This window comes from Cupressus sempervirens, chromosome 7 (assembly GCF_028749045.1).
Source record: "Cupressus sempervirens isolate cs-2001-9-10 chromosome 7, ASM2874904v1, whole genome shotgun sequence".
Lineage (NCBI taxonomy): Eukaryota > Viridiplantae > Streptophyta > Pinopsida > Cupressales > Cupressaceae > Cupressus > Cupressus sempervirens.
The window spans coordinates 761549106-761571368 of NC_143124.1; the positions used below are offsets into that span (position 1 = coordinate 761549106).

General features: G+C 38.4%; 1 pseudogene; it reads right to left on the minus strand.

Moving 5' to 3' along the window:
• Positions 1–827: 827 nt before the first annotated feature.
• On the minus strand, positions 828–14991 carry LOC149549515 (zinc finger protein CONSTANS-LIKE 8-like; annotated as a pseudogene).
• Positions 14992–22263: the final 7272 nt, after the last annotated feature.

The following is a 22263-nucleotide window of genomic DNA, read 5'->3' on the forward strand; positions in this document are numbered from 1 at the left end:
CCCTTTCTAAAGATGCTTTACATCACATCACAACTTTGAATGAAGGGCCTTTTAAAGATGCTCTAGGCCACATCACAACTTCGAATGAAGGACCTTTCCAAAGATGCTTTAACTCACATCACAACTTCGAATAAAGGTGATTCTTCTACTTGGGTGATCCTTAAACATCACATACTAAGGAAAAATGATGCGTGGGAAAAGTAAGTCAATTTTGACTATTTGACACTTTTTACTCTAGAAATCAAGCATTAATGTATGATGTTTAAGTCATCCACTTCTTAATTCAACATTTTTTAATATTAAAAAATGGCTCAACACGATCTTTCACAGTTACATCCACCACACAAATCATAACCCAATACCTGCAAGTCACTTATACACATCTCCATGCATTGTAGATGCTGCAACACTGCAATCTCAATATTTATAATCACAAGAGAAGCGAGGAAGATTCACAGAATATTTAGTCGAGGAGTGCAGAAGATTCATCTTACTGTTCAACATAGTGTGGTTTGGAAAAAAAAATCCCAACAGCATTATAAAGTTTAGCATAAAAGATGTAATGTAACAGCAAATTTCACCTCCTAAATCCAATTTTCTGAATATACAGAACTCAGGGGAAAAAGTGATGGAAAAAAAGAGAAATTTCATTTCGTTGATGGAATTTGACATTTGTGTCATCTACAAGTTTTCATGTAATTACAAAAGTTAGCAACATTAAACCACAAATCGACGAAAAATAGAAGAGTCCAGCAAAATAGGATTGATTTTCGTCTTATCTCCTATCCAGCTGTTTGGATTTATGGGCAATTCAATCCAACAAAACATCACTCGCACGCACTCTTTACAAATCGACTCTGCTAAAATATAGTTTAAAAAAGAAAAGCAAAATTAATCACAGAGCAAAACACTTGGTGTAATAATGAAATTAGATTAACTGTGATAAATTTGACCTTCATCCGTGGTCATTTCTCTGCGTTAAGTTTGTGGACTTGATATCTGATTCGTTTGGAAAACAATCTGCCCTGACGCTTTACACGATATCTAATTACACGGGCTTCTCTCCCTTCATGACATCCGTTCTTCTTTTCATTGAATGGCGAAGTCGTTGGTGGAAACTGTCAGCTATTTTATGATGGTTAATGGGTCATCTTGGGGTATTTTGGAGGGGAGAGAGGACTTAGCCAGGGTGATCTTATCTCTCCCTACCTGTTTATTATGGTAGCTGAAGTATTGGGAAGAGTGTTCATCAGAAAGTTAGAGGCGGGGATAATTAAAGGCATTAAACCTACTTTCACACTTCCTCTCAAAGTGATTCAGTAATTTGTGGAGATACCTTTCTTAGTGGGGAGTCCTCGGTGGGTGAAGCCAGGGCTTGGAAGTCAGTGCTGGAGATATATGCAGTGAATGCTGGTCAAAAGATTAATTTTGATAAAAGTAAAGTGTTCCTCTTTAACAACCCACCTAACCTACAACAAAGGATTGTTAATATTTTAGCTTGCAACATTGTTGAGTTACCAGATACTTATCTAGGTCTTCCATTAATTGCAAAAGATGTGTGTAGCAACTTTTGAAATGGCATTCTAGAAAGAATGGAGAAAAAAATGACTAGATGGAAAGGTAAAACTCTGAGTAGTGCGGGCACACTGCAACTACTGATTTCCTCTCTCCAAGGATTACTGGTGTACTCCCTGTTCATATTTAAAATTACTCAGTGTATGGCTTATAAATTGGAGAAAATTCGATGTACCTTTCTTTGGTTTGGAGGAAGCGAGAAGATCAAAATAAGTTTGGTCAGCTGGGGAACGGTTTGTAAACTTAAGTATAGAGGAGGTTTGGGAGTAAGGAAAATAACTGATCTGAACAATGTGCTTCTCACCAAGATGGGGTGGAACCTGATGAAGGGAGATTCTAATTGGTGTAACATTATGAGAGCTAAGTACCTTGGAAATTTGATGTTCTCTCATTGCACCTAGAGAAATGATCTTCCTATGGGCCCCAAAATCTAGGCAAATATTGTGAGAAACAAAACCCTTTTGAAAGAGGGTGTTAGGTGGCTAGTGGGGAATGGTAACCAGATTAATTTCTGGGAGGATCCATGACTTATGGATAAACCTTTAATAAAAGCTAAGTTTGGGTCTCTCTGGTATCACCTATAGAACTAGGGGGTGGAATTGTAGCTCATTTTATTTGCCAGGAAGAAAGTGGAAAAAGGTGAACCTGCAACAAAATGATATGATTGGAAGGGAGTTGATCGATGAGCTTAATTCTATGCTAGAAGAGTACAGAATCCTGGGAAGGGACATGGATGATGAGTTCATTTGGAAGGTTACCTTGATAGGGGAGTTCTCGATTAAATCTGCCTGCATATTAATGTTTGACAAAACTCTTGAATCTAATGACTAGGGGAACACTTGGTTTAATCACTTAATCCCAAAGGTCAATATTTTCTGGTGGGCCACCATTCATGTGAAAATTCTCACTATTGATAACTTGATGAAGCAAGGATTTCAATTACCAAATAGATGCCATATGTGTAAGATGGAGGAAGAAAGCATCAACCACTTATTCTTGCATTGTAGTTTTGCATCTAAGGTGTGGGGGAGAATTCTTCAGAAGCTGGAAGTGAATTGGGTGTTTAATGTGGACATGGGGCAATTTGTGATGAACTGGCAGGGCCCATTTACCCACCCCCTCCTCATCAGTATGTGAAAAATCATTCCCACCCATGTTTGTTGGGGTATTTGGAAAGAGAAAAATAATAGGTTGCTCAGGAATGAGGAGAGAGAGAGGTGATTGTTGTGGTGGAAAGGATCTACAAATTGATAGTTGAGAACATTAGTTGTAGCAAGTGGTGAAAATCAGCATTCCCCCTATCCACCCTGGAGGTTAGAGTGTCCAAGTGCTAGTCATTGGTAGAGGGGATTATGGAGATTGATAATTCTAATCTTATGGCTAGAAAAAGAACCCAATGGGAACCCTTTCCTACTAATTCGGTCAAACACAATTTTGATGGTGCTACTAGAAAGGAGGGTTTGGAGGGTGGAGGGATAGTCAGGGACAACAAGGGAAGGATGTTGTTTGCGTATACTACTCAATTAGGGAAAGTTTCAAATAATACCATGGAGGTGATGGCTCTATATTGGGGCTTAAAATTGGGCTCAAAATTGGTCATAAGGAGGGCCATTTTGTCTGGTTTATGGAGGCACTTAATGGGTATGACGAGAATTAATCTATGCAATTTGTTAACTCCTAGGAGGACCATACAGTAAAGATTAATGGTATCTTGTTTCATATTTTGGAGGAGGTGATTGCTCTAGCAATGGGTTGGCCCATGAAGGGTAGGAAATGGCAGAAGGTGATGAGGGTGACAGATGATGCGAGCCTACAATTTTCTTTTGTGGATGGTGAGGAACTGATTCGGCATAAAGGTGGGTTCATGCAAGAGAAGCTTCTTGGCCAATGGAACGAGGTTTGTTTGGTTTTGATGAAATATCTTACCCTAGAAAGAAGGTATGGAATCTGCTACTACTATCACTTTCCTCTCCTTAACCATTTTCATCACCGAGATTTTATTTCGCTTCCTTTCTTCTTGCTACATGAATTAGAGGATACTATCATTGATGTGAAAGAAAAAATTAAAAAGGGGGTTAATTTTACCATTTTACACCAAGGTTTAATCTTCAGGTTGTATCAATTCCACCTTTCCCTGGTCCCTCCAAGGATTGTGGATATTGACATTCTTGCAAATCTAAACCCCCGACCCCAAATGGTTCCCCTTAAGATCATGGGTCCCAGAGCCCCTACCCCATAGCTTTCACCTAGTGGATCCTCGATGAATCCCTCCCTCATGGGGAAAAGAGGGAGATCAGATAAAGGGAAGAAGAAGGAGTTGGTGGAGTCAGAGGAAGAGGGGAGAGGGGGTAGGAGGAGGTCAGGGAGGTTAGCAAAATCTAATGCTAAGAGGAAATTGAAGGAGGGAGCCTCACAGGAGGAGGAGTCGAGCTTAGAGGATTTAGACTACCCCAAATGGAGGATGTAATAGAAAGTTGTAAACTTTGGGGAGGGAGGTATGGAGGAGGTGGAAGAGGAGATTTTAGACTCCTCTAGGTTGGATTCAGGAGAAGGAAAGGATAATAAGGATGTGTTGCATGTTTTAGTGACAATTGATCTTGGGTGTGTGGACCTAATAGGGGACCAGTTCCTCAATACAGTGGACAAGGTGCCCTCCCCCATAATGATCTCCTCCCCTATTAAGGTTGTTTCTAAAAATGCTACTAACCCCTCAATTGAGTAGGATACTACAAAGGCTAGTATTGATGGCCATCTGGGCAAGCTGCAAAAGGCTAGTAATGAGGTGTGGGAGAGAATCTGTGCACTGGAGGAGAGAATGCACCTATTGACCAAGTTCACAGTAAAAGTGACACATGCACTGCCACCACACTAAGCCTGCTTAAGGACACTGAAGGGGAACTATCTAAGGAGGACCCTAAGATGCTATTTGACTTCATGGCGGAAGACTGGGTGAACATCCTCTTGGGGAGGAAGGAGGTCAAGAAATACTAAGGGTTCCCTCCTTTTTCTTTTTATGCTATTAATCTGCTAGCTACTAGACTTAATAGGTTGCAAGGCTATTATGCAAGGCTATTATGCCTTTGTTAATATTTTACTATACTTTCATAAGTTTGATAACATGCAATTTGTTTAAGCTTGCTAATACTTTCTTAATTATGGTTTCGAACTTTGTTTTTTTTTCAAGCAAGAATAGGTGTTATAGTTTAGTTTTGATGGTTTTCCACTAGTAGTTGACCAGTTTGTCTATTATGGGCCAGCCCACTAGTTTTGGCTACTTTTAATTCAAAAACATGAGTTCATTATTGGCACCACTTTAGCCTAATCTAAGTGCCCTTCATTCCCCATGTTCAGATCTAGTACAACTCCATACAACATTCTTGTCTATCCAAAAAGACAAAAGTAATCTTAGAATTGAAATCATAACAAACATTCAACTTCTTTCTACATTTCAGAAATTGGGTTAGCTCTTATAAACTATGATGTATTTGATGTTGGAAATAAGTCACATTTGTATTGACTATAAGCTAGTCAAATGGTGCCAATTAGTTCAGCTAATGGAGCATTCTAGCATTAAAGGAAACATTTTAAGTTCAGGACCTATTTAATCAAAATGAATAGCTTGTTTAGGAACTCCAAGTACCTATAGTGGTATAAAAGTTGGTGCTAGAAATAAGTTGAATTCATACTAAAAATAGGTTGGCCAAGAGGGGTAAGTAGTTTATTTGGTAGAGAATAGTAATTAGAAGGTCGTATGTCTGAGTTCTAGGGGAAACAAGTCAGTTGTCGCTTTTGTTCCAATGATCACCATGCCCTACCATTGCATATCCCTCCAATTGTCATTCATAAAAAAATCCAAAAATGATAGCACATATACTAATAGCCGATTACATATGCACTGATAGTGGATCTTTTTCTAACTTTCGTGATTTACTATTGGTCCATTTGTTCAAAAATCACCATTTTTTTGGTGAGCGGCTATTTGGGGGGTGAACATAACAGGTTCTAGGCAAACATTTTAAAATGACACTTTTAGACCATCTCACACTCTATGAGTTCTACATAGAGCTCCATAAATGTGAGAAAGCAAAAACGTTATCTTTAAGCTCTTCACTCACCTAGACATGTTCATTGAAAAAATAAGTGAATTTTCCCATATTGATTAGGAATTGTAGGTGCGCAAAGTTAGCTTGAGAATCTACTGGATCATTTCCCCTAATTGTTGTCTAAATGAGTCACTTTAACAAGTAGTATTAGAGCTAGACTAGAAACCCAATACTTGCAGCATGTGCTAAGGAGGGATGTCGGAGATAAGTCATAGTTGAATGTAAGATGGGTTGATCAAGAGTGGTCAATAACTCAATTACTAAAAAAAACATTTCAATTAACTACTGTAAATGAGCAACAAGTGGTATTAGAATCTGACAAGCACCCATAGTGTAACTTTCAAAGTTATTAGAAATAAGCCACACTCAAGAAAGAAAACTCATGCACACATAGAAGATCCTCTCTAAGTTGACTGGACCTTTTATACTTGGTCAAATTGAACCCAGCTCAAATTTTAATTATATCGACAATATTGAGAAAATTTGGATTCCTTTTATGTTACCATTTCCTCGGAGGCCATTTCATCTTGCAAATTTTTATGGTGGGCCCAAGGTGACCCCCTGTCAGACCAGGCACTGAGCACATCTTCATAATTGAGCATGAAACATAGTTTCCTCTCCTCACCCTCCAAATTACCCTCATTTACCATAACATCCTCATCTTCCGTATTAATAGTAAAGTCTAAAAGATCCATATTCAAATCAAAGAGCTCCTCTGACACTCCGACTCTAATATCTTGACAGTCTGTCTCCTTGACCTTAACCCCGTCGAAAATTTCCCAACTGAATGTCTCCTCCATGCCATCCATGGGACTCAAACCTTGACTATCCTTAAACCCAATACCATCATTCTCATACAAGGACTCCAAGCAGTTGCCCTCGTGATGCAGGAGCATCCAGAGGTATAAGGGCAATCTTGTGTCACCTAAAAAAATGTACTTAGACTTAGTTTCTATTTCATGTCTTTACATTTTTCGATACCCATTTGGGTCAAATAAAGGTTCCAACTCTCACAATTCCACTATCAGTGCGTTTGAAAATCTTGAAAAAATAGGAGCATGTATTTGGGCCATCATTTTGGTAAACTAGAAGGTGTGAATTGGCCAGATGAATGTAATCATGATTTAGAGCATTCTAGAAAAAGAATCAGGTCAATAGGCCCCACGGTTTGAAAGTTATTACAGTTTTTCGGGTTTTGGAGACCTCTTAAGAATGCTTCAAAGTCAGGTTTTGGGCATTAAATGACCTTGAAAAGGGTCAAAAAATGGGAGACGAGCAAAGCTTGTCCATAGGGCTATAGAGTGCTTCGAGAGCTTTCCGAAAGTGTAAACGGTTCGTCAATCGGAGCTACGGTTCAAAAGTTATGCCTCCCGAAAGTTCGGTTACCATTTCTGGATTCTTCTAGATTTGCATCGACTTCTAACGCAGCTTCTGGAACCTTCTATTTTGTCGGTGGATGCCTACTAGCACTTTCTAGAATGTACTCCTAGTCCTTAACCCTCCGGGGTCTATTTAAGGAGATTTCTGACATTGTCAAAGGCAGTTTGGAGTGAAGTTGAGAGGAGGTGCTAAAAGGAGAAATTATCTCCAGATTTATGCTATTGTAAGCCCTTAGGGCATGTTTCGAAGTTTATTTTCTCTGTATTATTTGTACTAGCTTATTTTCTTAGTTAATATAATTTCCCTTTTCTGTTGTGTCCATTCTGTTCTTGGGTTGTGTCCCCGTCAAGTGGTATCAGAGCAGGTTTTCCTGAGTGTGTAGACAGAGCGCCGACTGTGAGGCAGTTTGCACCAGGACTATGTGATTGTGGGTTTGAGTTAGAAGATGCCTCCACAAAGAGAGCATGGCAGAAGGGCCAGAGCTATTAATCCTGAGGAGGTTAGAGCCCTCCAGAGGCAGGTACAAGCATTGCAAGAGGAGCAAATGTTGCTGCAGGTGACAAAAGTGAGGATGACAATGAAGAAGAAATAATGGGACTAGAAGAGGAAGTTGATGGGGAAGTTCTAAATCCTGTAGAGGAAAGGCTTTTTAGAGCCATTACTAAGTTTGGGAAAAGACCTACAATTGAAGTGGGTGTATTTTCAGGAAATCTAAAACCAGATGAGTTGATCGATTGGATCAATGAACTGGAAGAATACTTTAGGTATGAGGATATCAGGGACCCAGATAGGGTTAAGATTGCAAAGGCCAAACTAAAAGGCCATGCCAAAATCTAGTGGCAAGAGGGTCAATTGGAAAGAAATAGAAGAGGAAAGGAGAAGATCACAAGATGGGATCGCATAGTGGACAAATTGAAGAAGCAGTTCATTCCTGTGGACTACGAGCTGGATCTGTTTAAGATGATGCATGCATTAAAGCAAGTAGGAAGATCAGTCCAAGAATATATAGAGGAGTTTTACCGACTCTTGATTAGAGCGGGACATGCAGAAGAAAATAAGGAGAAGGTTGCTCGTTATATCAGTGGGTTGCGACCTAGCATCCAGGAGGAATTAAGTCTGGTAAGAATGACCAGCATTGAAGAGGCATACCAGTTTGCCCTACGAGTTGAAGAGAAGCTGAATAAGAGGTTTGAAGGAAGACAAAGATGGTGTGGTCAAGGAGGAAGGGGAAGCGGTAGATCATCTAGAGGCCGCAATGAAACTCGAAAGAAAAATGAAGATGAGGGTACTAGCAGGAACTAGAGGAATGAGGGTTTCAACCGCTTCCACGATCAAGACTTTGGAAATCAGAGAGGAAGAGGTAGGGGACATGGACAAGGAAGAGGAGGATTTCATGGTACCTATTTCCATTGGAATGAAGAAGGTCATCGTGCCTTTGAATTTCCTCAACAACAAGGAAGGACAGAAAGGAGAACTGAGGGCCAAGCTAGGGTTGCTCATGTGGATGAGGATGCACAATCATCACATTCAGAGGATGCAGAAAGAGGAGAGACCTTGGTAAATGAAAGAGTCCTACTAAGCGGTGAGAATGAACCAGGACAACAGAGGAGTTTTTTCTGTACCAGATGCAAATGTGAGGATAAATGTTGTGATGTGATCATTGATGGTGGTAGCACTGATAACTTGCTTTCAGAAGAGATGGTCTCTAAGATGAAGCTCAAGAGGGAGAAACATCCCCATCCCTATCAGATTTCTTGGGTAAAAGATGATCATAAGGTCCTGGTAAGTGAACAATGTTTAGTAAAATTCAAAATTGGGAGTTACCATGATGAAGTTCTCTGTGATGTTATTTCGATGGATGTTTTCCATCTATTGTTGGGTAGACCATGGCAGTTTGATAGACATGAAATACATGACGGACATGCAAACACATACTCTCTGAAAAAGGATGGAGTTTATCACAAATTGAAGCCCATTAAAAAGGAAGATGAAAAGGTATGTAGCAATGCTAGGATTTGTCTTGTTGATGGAAGGAAGTTTTTAGATGGCATGAAACATCAGCATATGTGCTATGCTTTGATTCCTAGGAAAGATAAAGAAGGTAGTAGTGAAATACCATTTGAAGTTTTAGATTTACTAGGGGATTTTGGAGATATTATCTCTGATAATGTTCCAGATGGATTGCCACCAGTAAGGCAAATCAGTCATCAGATAGATCTAATTCCAAGAGCTAGTGTGCCTAACAAGGTTGCTCATAGGATGACTCCTACTGAAACACAGGAGCTAAATAGACAGGTTCAAGAGCTATTGAGGAAGGGCTTGATTCAAGAGAGCCTGAGTCCATGTGTAGTACCTACAATACTTGCACCAAAGAAGGATGGAGAGTGGAGGATGTGTACAAATTCTTGAGCTATAAATAGGATAACCATCAAGTACCGGTTTCCTTTTCCAAGGATGGATGATCTTATGGACTGCTTGAGTGGAGCTTAGTACTCCACAAAGATAGATCTGAAGAGTGGCTATCATCAGATACGGATTCGAAAAGGAGATGAATGGAAAATAGCCTTCAAGACCAAGGAGGGTCTTTATGAGTGGTTATTCATGCCCTTTGGATTGACGAATGCCCCAAGCACCTTCATGCGGCTCATGAATGAGGTACTTAAGAAGTTCTTGGGAAAATTTGTTATTGTCTATTTGGATGATATTTTAATTTTCAGCAAGACTTTGGAAGAACATTTACTGCATATTCGTGTGTCCTTGAAAGGCTAAGGGAAGAGAAACTGTTAATTAATCTAAAGAAGTGTGTCTTTTCAAAAAGGGAGTTAGTCTATTTTGGGTTTGTTATATCACCCAAAGGTCTCAAAATGGATCCAGAGAAGGTAAAAGCCATCTTGGAATGGCCTACTCCAAGGTCTGCTACTGAGGTAAGATCATTTCATGGTTTAGTTAGTTTTTACAGGAAGTTTATTAAGAATTTCAGTGGCATATGTGCACCCCTAATTGATACAATAAGAGGGGATAGAAAAGAGTTCAAATGGACTGCAACAGCTGTGAGAAGTTTTGAATTGCTAAAGAAGAAGGTGACAGAACAGCCTGTGTTGGCACTTCCAGATTTGAGAAAGGTTTTCCAGGTGGATTGTGATGCTAGTGGTAGCGCTATTGGGGCTGTATTAAGCCAAGAAGGTAAGCCTATTGCATATTTTAGTGAAAAATTGAATGATGCAAAGAAGAAGTATTCTGTTTATGATCAAGAGTTCTATGCAATAGTTTAGGCCTTAAAGAAATGGAGGCATTATTTATTGCCAAAGGAGTTTGTTTTGTATACTGATCATCAGGCATTACAGTACCTAAATAGCCAAGGTAAATTGAATCATAGGCATATGAAGTGGGTAGAATTCTTGCAGAGTTATACATTTGTGTTAAAGCATAGAAGTGGAAAATCTAACAGGGTTGTAGATGCACTAAGTAGGAGACAGTTATTGCTTACAGTAATGCAGGTTGAAGTAGTTGGGTTTGATGAACTCAAGAATTTGTACCCTGAGGATCCTGATTTTGCTGAAGCATGGAAAGCTTGTAAAGAACCTGTTGCTGTAGATAGAACCAAGTGGTCAGACTATTTGATTCAGAATGGCATGTTGTTCAAAGGTAGTCAATTGTGCATTCCAAGGAGTTCCATGAGGGAAAATCTGATTAAGGAGAAACACAGTGGAGGGATGATAGGACATTTTGGTCAAGATAAGACCATTTCCATTCTTAGAGAACATTACTTTTGGCCTCAAATTTCACAGGATGTGAAGAAGTTTGTACAGAGTTGTCAAGTTTGTCAAGTTGCTAAGGGATGCAACCATAATACTAGACTATATCAGCCATTCCCTGTTCCATCAAGGCCATCGGAGGACATAAGTATGGATTTTTTTCTTGCATTGCCAAGTACACAAAGGGGTAATGACTCAGTATTCGTGGTGGTTGATAGGTTCTCCAAAATGGCACATTTCATTCCATGCCACAAAACTCATGATGCTGTCCATATTGCAGACTTGTTTTTCAAAGAGTTGGTAAGACTACATGGTCTTCGAAGGAGTATAGTTTCTAACAGAGATACTAAATTTGTGGGGTATTTCTGGAGGACATTTTGGAAAAAGTTGAGAACAGACTTGAAATTTAGTTCCACGCATCACCCACAAACTGACGGCCAAATAGAAGTGGTAAACAGGAGTCTGGGAAATTTGCTGAGATGTTTAGTTGGGGATAAGCCCAAGGGATGGGATTTGATTCTACCACAAGTAGAGTTTGCTTATAATAATTCTGTAAATAGGAGTACTGGAAAATCACCATTCCAAATTGTATATGGGAATAGCCCACGGACTACACCAGTATTGAGGAAGATAGAGCAAGGGGAGAGGACAAGTGCTGAAGCTGAGGAATTTGTTGAACATATCAAGCGTCTACATGAGGAGGTTCAAGCACACATTACCAAGACGAATCAAGATTATAAAGCTAGGGCTGATCAAAGGAGAAGACATAAGGAATTCCAAGTAGGGGATCTAGTCATGGTGCACTTACGAAAAGAAAGATTTCCAACCGGTACTTACAACAAGCTAAAAATGAAGAAATTTGGCCCCTGCAAAATTTTCAAGAAACATGACTCAGGAAATGCATATGAAGTGGAGCTGCGAGATGGTATTCACATTTCTCCTATTTTCAACATTGTAGATTTAGCAAAGTATCATGATGATGGTGTAGATGAGGAGCTGGTGTTAGAGCCATGTCCAATTCCTGCTTCTAAGAAGGAGGAGATAGAAGACATTCTAGATCATTGTGTGGGTAGGAGTACTAGAAACAGGCAATATGAAGAGTATTTGGTGAAGTGGAAAGGACGACCAATCGAGGACTCAACTTGGATTTCAGCAGTTGAGGTTTCCCATTTGGGATTTCCTCTACCATTTATAAAGTGACAGGGTCACTTTTCAATCTACCCTGGGTGTCTGATGCAGGAGCATCCAGAGGTATAAGGGCAATCCTGTGTCACCCAAAAAAATGTACTTAGACTTAGTTTCTGTTTCATGTCTTTACATTTTTGGATACCCATTTGGGTCAAATAAAGGTTCCAACTCTCATAGTTCCACTATCAGTGCGTTTGAAAATCCCTAAAAAACAGGAGCAATTATTTGGGCCATCATTTTGGTAAACTAGAAGGTGTGAGTTGGCCAGATGAATGTAATTATGATTTAGAGCATTCCAAAAAAAGAATCAGGTCAATAGGCCCCACGGTTTGAAAGTTATTGCAGTTTTTCGAGTTTTGGAGACCTCCTAAGAATGCTTCAAAGTCAGGTTTGGGGCATTAAATGACCTCAAAAAGGGTCAAAAAATGGAGGATGAGAAAAGCTCCTCCATAGGGCTATAGAGCGCTTCGAGAGCTTTCTGAAAATGTAAACGGTTCGTCAATCAGAGCTACGGTTCAAAAGTTATGCCTCCCGGAAGTTCGGTTACCGTTTCTAGATTCTTCTAGATTTGCACTGACTTCTAACGCAGCTTCTAGAACCTTCTATTTTGTTGGTGGATGCCTACTAGCACTTTCTAGAATGTACTCCTAGTCCTTAACCCTCCAGGGTCTATTTAAGGAGATTTTTGACATTGTAAAAGGCAGTTCGGAGTGGAGTTGACAGGAGGTGCTAAAAGGAGAAATTATCTCCAGATTTATGCTATTGTAAGCCCTTAGGGCATGTTCTGAAGTTTATTTTCTCTATACTATTTGTACTAGCTTATTTTATTAGTTAATATAATTTCCCTTTTATATTGTGTCCATTCTGTTCTTGGGTTGTGTCCCCATCACCTGGCCATGGAATTGAAAAATTTTAGACTCAGAGCCCAAAAATGGCTGGACATTAAGGTCAGTATCAGGGCCAAACTCACCATGATTTTGGCTACAAGGCTTCTTCAAATGCTTGGAATGAATTTTCTTTGTAGGCCATGAGCTCTGCACATCAGCCATCAGACCTGAGGACATAATTCGAGGATGGGACAATCGAACTCGCTCATGCTGGCACACAACAAAATTGGCAGAGTGAACAGAGCTATCGCAGACATGGCAGAGATAAACATCATCTGTTGTGCAGAACTAGCGAGTTCTTTTTATTTTACAGATATCAAAAGGTCCAATCTCCCCCCATCCCATGACTTCTTTTCTGACCTCTTCATCTTGTAAACCCATGACCATGGCCATGCTACAAGAACAACATGTTCTAGGTGATTATGGTGGCACAATATAGGAGGATTTTTAAAACCCTAAAACAAATCTAAATAGTTGGAAACTTGGTAACCTTATCATAATTGTAGGAGGGTTCCTATTGGCTGGAGGCTTCGTCTCATCACCTCATTGGCTTGGCATATTGCATTTGGGATGGAGAATCTAGACCTGTAGTAGATTGGGGCATGTGTGGGTTTGGAGAATAATTGCATCATCATTGATAAGTATGAACGTACCAGTCCCGTTTTCACTTTTTGGAGGGTGGAAACTTCCAAAGATCTGACATTACAATAGATGTGATGCATCGAAAGGCATTACTCCCTTTCAAGCCAAAAAAGAGTGCAAAGATTTTAATGGCGATTTTGTATTCATACAAGATAGTCCTTTAAATGGCTATTCGTCCTTGGAGTTAGTTTTCACGTGTCTATCTAAGTTTGTTGGGCATCATAAATTCATGAAATCAATTGCTATTATTTTTGAATTCAATTATGTAACCTTTTCAAATCTGTGTGTGTGATTTATCCTCATGACGGATCACAAAGTATGATTTGAAACATTGGTGCAAAAAAGTTACACAAATGAATATGGAAATAATAGCAATTGGTAGTTGATATATGCACCCTTCCTTACACTTGGAGCCTTTGTAGACCTAGAAATTGTACTAGGTCTAATAGTTGTACATGTCCTTTTGAATGTATTATTCAATCCTAAGTCATACATTTTTACTGTATATTGTATTTAAATTTATTCTCTATGTTAATTAGTTTTTTCTGAAATGTTGATTAATATGGATCAATATTTCATCACATGTAAATCTATCAATGTTTTTTTTATGTATTTAGATAGCACCGAAAAAAAGGGGGCGTTGGAGACTTGTCGATAGTTACCCCCTACTATCTAACCAATCACTTTTCTAGACATCAAAAACATCGTAATGTTTAACACCATAGCATTATACTTCGAAATATTAGTATCATCCATATAGCCCCTAACATACATACTATGCCAAAAAATAATCTAACAATAGAGATTGCAAGTGTTGCTGATGAAATGATTAATATCTACATAAACTAAAAGTGCCACCAAGGGCATAGAGTTCATAGTTAACCATAACATTATTAATAAATAAATAAAAGCAAGTATGGGGGCTAGTTTCCTACTTTTCTTCCAGGTCCTCCTCCTTTTCATCAGGATCCTCCATGGCCAGTTTCTCCACCTCCTCCTTGACAGACTTCTCCAGTAAAGTGTTAAGCCAATCATATGCTAGGAAGCTATAGAGGGAGTGGGTGGTCTCACACTCTTTTCCTGTTCCTTCTCCTCCTTGTTCACCTACAAAAAATACAGAGTGGTGGTCGTTGAATGCATGACTTTAGTAGAGAACTCCGCAAGGGTTTCAACCTTTCAGCACAAGGCTTCCTGATTGTCGGCCAGGTCATGCATCACATTCGCTAGCCTATCTAACCGAGTTTTACTTTTATCTTGCCCATGTCTATGACGCCCCTTCTTCCCCCCACCCTTAGCAACATCCTTCATTGGGGATGTGATATCTTCCCCCAAGCTTTTATTGAGGGATGGGTTGGCTTCTAGGGTGTCCAAAATGTGGGAAGGGCTTGGAACATCCTTACCCCCTAAGCCAGGGTGAATAACCTTCCTCTTCCTTCTAGTGGCTCTCCTTTCACTCTTCATGGTGGACTCAAAACTCGCCACCTATTTGGGGAGTGTCTTAAATTTTTCCATTTTAAGTCTTTTGTTGGACCTCCTCACAACTTTATTACTCTACTCAGTATCAGTATTAGAGTCAATAACGCTAATGTTTTCTTATTACTCACGGGGGTTTTCTCCACCTTATTCAAGGCAGAACTAGGGCTAGGGTCTATGGAGACTTGGGGAGTAAAGTGGCAAGGGGGTTAACAAGAAGAAGCAAGTTGAGAGCTAGTTGGAACTTGTAAAGCTTAAACATGAAGGCTTGGTGTAGGATATAAAAGGGTCTTCCTTCACCCTATTTTTCCTAACATTAAACACACTATCCTCCATCAAATGCAATATAAGGTGCAAGAAAGAAAACAGGTCCTAGTTCCTGAAATAGTTTAAAATAGGAAAGTGGTAATAATACAACACATGAAACCAATCTTCAAGAGTTATGTAGCGCATAATGGCATATCACACAATGTCCCAAGGTTTGGGTAGGTCCTCCCTTGAAAAACCACCCTGCATGTGAATAGGATCCTCCTTAGGGTGGAAGAATTTCCTCAAGATTGTTTCATCATAAACCCTAGCCTACTTATGCCAACTCCTACCCTCAACAGACAACCCACCAACCATTTTGATGAGCTCCTCCATCATTTTGAACACCACCCTATTAATGTTCACCTTCCTATTATTCCAAGTGTTGACAAATTGCAGTGACACATGCTCATCATAACCTTCAATGTCTTCCATGAACGATAACAAAAAACCTTCCCACAAATAAATCCATGCTGCCTCACCATCCTCAATAAAATCCTCAATCTTATTTGGTTCAACATGGTCATTGGACCCATGTCTTAACCAAGTTTAATCACCAAATCCTTAATTTGCATCGACATCCCCTTGTTGTAGGATAAAACTCCAAAGTTGAAGCAGTTTAAACATATAATGCTAGCAATGAGCCTGAGAAAGAAATCTATTCTCATCATAAAATCACAAGGCTTTACATTTTCTAAACCCCCTCTAACTTGAGTACGTGTGAATGGTACCTTACCTGTCAAATTTAATCATTACCTACTATGCATTGAGTGAGGTGCAAGAGAATTGCCTTATTATTATTCACAACTCCCATCTTTGGTAGTTTTATCATTCTGACTAAATCTATGAGAATCATCCTCTCACCATTGTAATTAATGCTCACAGTAAGGGAACCCCAAATGTAAATAAACACAAAATCTTTCCAAATATTCCTAAATTTGTGGTTTTTAATTCTTGGGTTCTCCTGCCCACCTGGATCCACACCAATACACCACCTATTGTACTTCATTAAATTGCACCACAATGAGCACATTGATTTTCCACCATCATTTGTGTGGATGATGGGGTTTGGTAGATGTCATCCTAGATTCCTTTATTCCTTCCACATTATGACCAAATTTGGCTAGATAATATGTAACTCTATTAAATTCCTGATACATGTGGTCCATGTGGATTTCAAGAAGTTCATTCAACAAGTTGAGGATTTCTCCTATTGTTTCTTTTATATTTTAACTACACCTTCGTTCACCCTTCACAACATTGATAATTAACATTGGATCTCACTCAATTTCCAATCTATTAATTCTTCTAGCTCTTGTTATCCTCATTCCCCATAATAGGGCCAATGCTTTTGCTTCATTATTTGACCCCCCTCCATAGCTCCTAGCATAGGTAGCCACCACCTTACCAATATTATCTCAGACAAGACCTCTGGCTACAATCCTTGGACAACAATAGCCAAGCCATCAAAATTGAGTTTCATCCAATCTTCCAAGGGGGGGTCCCAAATAGTTTTATGTCTAGCAACTGCTTTAGAGTTGTTAAATCTTTCCACCTTCAAACTTAAGTCCCAAGAATTAGCCCATCTCATATCTTGGTCCCTTAGAGGGTTTAGGGGACTGGGTGTGTGGGGGGGGAGTTGGGTTTCCAATGTCAAATCCCATTACATTCTTTCAGTAGCCTAGTCACTCATTGAGCCACCACCACACTAGAAGTAGCCCTGTCCCAAAATAAGTGGTTGTTCCATTCCTTCCAAATATTCCATGAAACATATGGGGGGATGAATCTCTAGAAGGTTTTCAGGTATGGGTGATTAGAGGGACCATCCAAGTTAACACACTGGTGGAGGTTCTCATTGAAGCACCATTGAATCTCTCACATAGATAAAATATCCCTCCAAACCTCCATAGAAAATATACAATTTATGAAGAGGTTTTGAATGGATTCCACTATGTTATAACATAACAAATCAGTTAGCCATCTAGAATCCTCTCATTTGTAGATTATCAATCGTGAGGATTCCCCTGTTAGATTTTTCCACCAAAATAAATTTATCCTTGGTAGGATCCAAGGATGCCAAAAAAATTTCCATTCCCTTGGGGCTTCATCTCCCTCAAGACAAAAAGTATAAGAATATTTCACCGTGAAGTCCCTAGAGGGGGTAAGTTTCCATATCAAAGAATCATCCTGTAATGCCCTGCCAAGGGATCGAAAAGAATTAACCTAAAATTTTACTAAGTTTTCCAAACAATTTTCTTTTAATCATGAAAGATAAACCATTCACATCAAACACATAGTAGTGGAAACAATAAAATACAATCAATTATAATCATACATAACTAGTTACGTTCCTTAAGGATCCCAAGATGTTGAGTCACATTTAATTTAATTAATACTAAGTCTAACCACTACCACATCCACATGAAATAATAAATAGAAAGTCCAATGTCCATACTACACATTTGTTCCAAATGCCTCTTCGCAATTGACTTCGAAATGCTCAATCATCCACTGTACATGACACAGGGTATGAAAGGCTTAAAAGAATATACATATGTAAAAATAAAGATACATCATCCTCATTGACCATGATGCAAGTGAAATAACGTAAATGAAGCCACATGTCATACATGATACATCATCATAGAAGATATAAACATCCATCGTAAAAGATAATCATTAATCACAAACACATAATTATCTAAGTGTACGATTCCTCCCAATCGTAAATAGCATCATTAGAACATCATGGGCCCTAGCCATGCCCTGCACATAACATCCCAAGTCATTGAAGAGATCATCGGTATTATCATAGTAGGAATGCCACTCCTAAAACATACTACAACATATGTAGAAGGAAATCTAACATGCTACAACATATGCATAAAGAAATCTAACATGCAAGAATAAAGCATAAGATGATCCTACAAAGTAGATAACGTCATCTATCACATGCTAATCATCAATATAAAGAAACATGTTAGTAAGTAACATCCATCATAAGATCCACGAATAGAATGAAGATAAATATCAACCAAGAATGCTCCAACCACGATGACTATAGATAGATCTCAAATGGTAAGAGTGAAAAAGCACTACCACCTAACCACGTGGAACCTAAATGGCCCACTCCCACTGTGCTGAGGAGATAATCTCAAGTCCCAAATAGGATATCAAATCACATAGCACAAGATAAAAAATCACATAACAAAAGTACTCTCTAAGTCTAGGAATCCTAAAATTATACTAACTCAAGGGTTCCAATGCATAGATTGACATCTACACCCAGATGCACAACAAAGACATGTAGGAAACCTACTATGTAAGCGGAAATGTGTCATCGCACGGATCACACTAGAGTTACCCTGGTAGTCTCTCAATAGACCCCAACTCCTAGTGATCCCTATGTGGCCACTAGTATCCTCTCATACTGATGAGGCATACTACAGAATACAAGGTTGCAACCAAGCGTTCTCTCTACTCCCATCCTAGTCTGTACTAGCACTCAAGGCATGGGCGAGAACATACAATTATCTTATAAGGTTCATTTTAATCCCCATTTAGTGTAATTTTTTTCACTTATTAAAATAACCTACAATGAGTTAACCTAGCAGCCACTTAGGGCCACGACCCCCATTGCAAGCCACTTCCTGACACTACAAGTAGATAACCTACCCTAGGCTCATGGAATCATAAATCACAAAATCACCTCAGTCCTATACAAGCAACTGAAAAAAAATACTAAAAGACAATCCACAATAAGAACATAAAATATCCACAATATCAAAGATAATCACAATATCCATTGGTCCTCATCGAGCAACCGTATAAATCTTAATATCCATATCAATGATAAATCACCATATCCATTAGTTCTCAATGAGCAACCAAAAAGGCATCTTAAAGAAAATAATACTGATCGAAGACTCCAAAATGGTCAAGTCAAAACATGTCACAACATGACAACATTAAGAAATAAATCAACACTTTAGTCCCATCATTGATCCGGTGGATATTTTCGGTGAAAATTGAAGTGTCTTATTTCTCTCTAGAATTTGCACCATCAGAAAGATCTCAGCATCCTGGTTTCAACGCAACTTGAACAGACAAAAATAGAGTCAGGAAGTAGAAGTTAAACTCGGTCAAAGTTTTGGTCAACAGGCAGACCAGAGGGCTAGATAAGGGGAAAAATTAAACCATCTCAAAAGTGGTCAACAATGGATTTCAAAATGAAGAGCCTGATGAGAGCTTTCTAAGGGTGTTTGTTTCATCAAAAATGGAGCTCGTATGAAGAAGTTATGACTATTTGAATTTTGGAGGCAAAAGTTTAAAATGGTGACACCAGCATGATGTCACAAAATCATAAAGAGAGGGAAAAAATTAAAATTAAAATTAAAATGGATATTTAATTCGAATTAAAGGAATGAGATAATGGGAGTTGAACTCCTAACCATTGGCCTCCTAAAATTAAGGCGAACCAATGGGCTATTTATGGCATATAAAATATTAAGAGAAGATTTGTTATCTATGCATAACAAATCTGCCCAATCTTATTTAATTAAGGGTATTTGTTGAAAACAAACCCTTAATTTTGGTGTGAGATCATAACAAAATAATGGTAAAAGGGGTAAATTCGAAATATGTAACCAAAATGGGAGATTATGTTGGTTAATTGTTTTAGCCCATTTTTGGCTAAATTTGATGTATAAAATGGGGGTAGTAGGCTTTGGAAAAGCATTCAGGTGGTGAGAATAGGAGAATTCTCAAGAGATTTTTGAAGACTATTCTGCATGTCTAGGGCATGTTATGCTGATGTGTTTAAGGGGATAAGTCTTGGTGCATTTGTAATTGATTTTTGGAGATTAATCGGATCAGTCATACTTTATTGGAGTTGACTCGAAGACGTAGTCACATTTGTGGCAAACTTTGAAATCAAACTTGTTTGCACGTTCTATCTCCTTCTCTCTTAATTCTATTCATTTCACCTTAAACTCTTAAGTATTTTATGCTTAATTTCATTTATGTATAACTGTAATAAGACTTCCACTAATTTGATTTTATTTGATTTTATAAGATTTCTTTATACAACTCTATAAAGAAATCTTCTAAAGTTGCAGAGATAGGGAAAGGAAAGAAGACAGCTATAGACAAGAAGGATGATAAGCTTTCTTGCACTCATTGTGATAGGAAGGGTCATGATGAAGAGCATTGTTGGCAGTTGCATCCTGAACTAAAGCCTAAGTGGGCTCAAAGATGTAATCAAAAACAAAAAGGTAAGGAGAAAGCCACAAATGTTGTTATGGATCTTGGTTTAGATTTAGATGATGAGACTAAGATAACAGCTATGGGTGTAAAAGGTAAAGTTCCTATCTTTAGTGTTTATGTTCATAGTTGAGCTTCTTCATCTAAAGTTAATGATTTCCTTGAAGATAAGAAAAGGAATGAGTTGTTTCATTTAAGGATTGCTGCTAAGAATACTAAAATTGATGCATTCATAGATAGTGGTTCTCAAGTGAACTTGATTTCTGAAAGTATTGTAAGAAACTTGGGATTGAAAACTACATTACATAAGAAACCTTATCCACTAGGTTGGATTTGTGAAAATGATAAGTTGCAAGTAACAATACAATGCACCTTAAGATTCGCAATCACTAGTAATTTTGTGGATGAAGTACAATTTGATGTGGTTCTACTAGATATCTGTGAGATAGTGCTTGGTAGCCCTTATCTTTATGACAGAAAAGCAATTTTCTATAGGGAAAATAATCATTATCACTTATTTAAAGATGGCATTCAGTATATTGTACATTCATACAGGATTAAGATTGATTGTTCTTTTGCAAACACAGGGCAGTTAAAGAGGGTAATTAATGCAAGTAAAGAGTTAACTCTTATGTCTGTCAGTACAGGTGGTTCTACACTTGAACTTGGAGTAGCTAGCTAGGGTCAGATGTTGCAGGACGCACCCATAGTACAACATGAGGGAATGATGATTGAAAGCATTGATGGTTCCTTGGGTAAAAATGTTCCTGTTGTTAAGGATCGATATGTTGTTGACTTATTCTCTTTCATTTATGCATTATTGTTCAGCTTGATGCTAGTCAATGTTTGTTGGTTAGTGGCTACGACAACTGATGTAGATGCTTATGGAAGTGATAGAATAATGTTTATGATCAACAATGTTGTTACAGTCTTCATTGTTCTTGTGAGCCAAGTATTCAAATGTACAGATGATACAAGACAAGTGGGGAGGCCAAGTCCTCACTTTATGTCAGAGTAAATGTCACTTTTGGAGGTCCAAAAAGTCTTCAGTGGGGAGGCTTGATCCGGTGGATATTTTTAGTGAAAATTGAAGTGTCTTATTTCTATCCAAAATTTTCACCATCGAAAAGATCTCAACATCCTAATTTTGACGCAACTTGAACGGACAAAAACAGAGTCAGAATGTAGAAGTTACACTCAGTCAAAGTTTTGGTCAACAAGCAAACTAGAGGGCTAGATAAGGGAAAAAATTAGACCATCTCAAAAGTGGTCAACAATGGATTTCAAAATGAAGAGCCCGATGAGAGCTTTCCAAGGGTGTTTGTTTCATAAAAAACGGAGCTCGTATGAAGAAGTTATGACTATTTGAATTTTGGAGGCAAAAGTTTAAAATGGTGACATCAGCATGATGTCACAAAATCATAAAGAGAGGGAAAACATTAACATTAAAATTAAAATTAAAATGGATATTTAATTCAAATTAAAGGAATGAGATAATGGGATTTGAACTCCTAACCATTGGCCTCCTAAAATTAAGGCGAACCAATGGGCTATTTATGGCATATAAAATATTGAGAGAAGAGTTGTTATCTATGCATAAAAAATCCACCCAATCTTATTTAATTAAGGGTATTTTTTGAAAAAAAACCCTTAATTTTGGTGTGAGATCATAACAAAATAATGGTAAAAGGG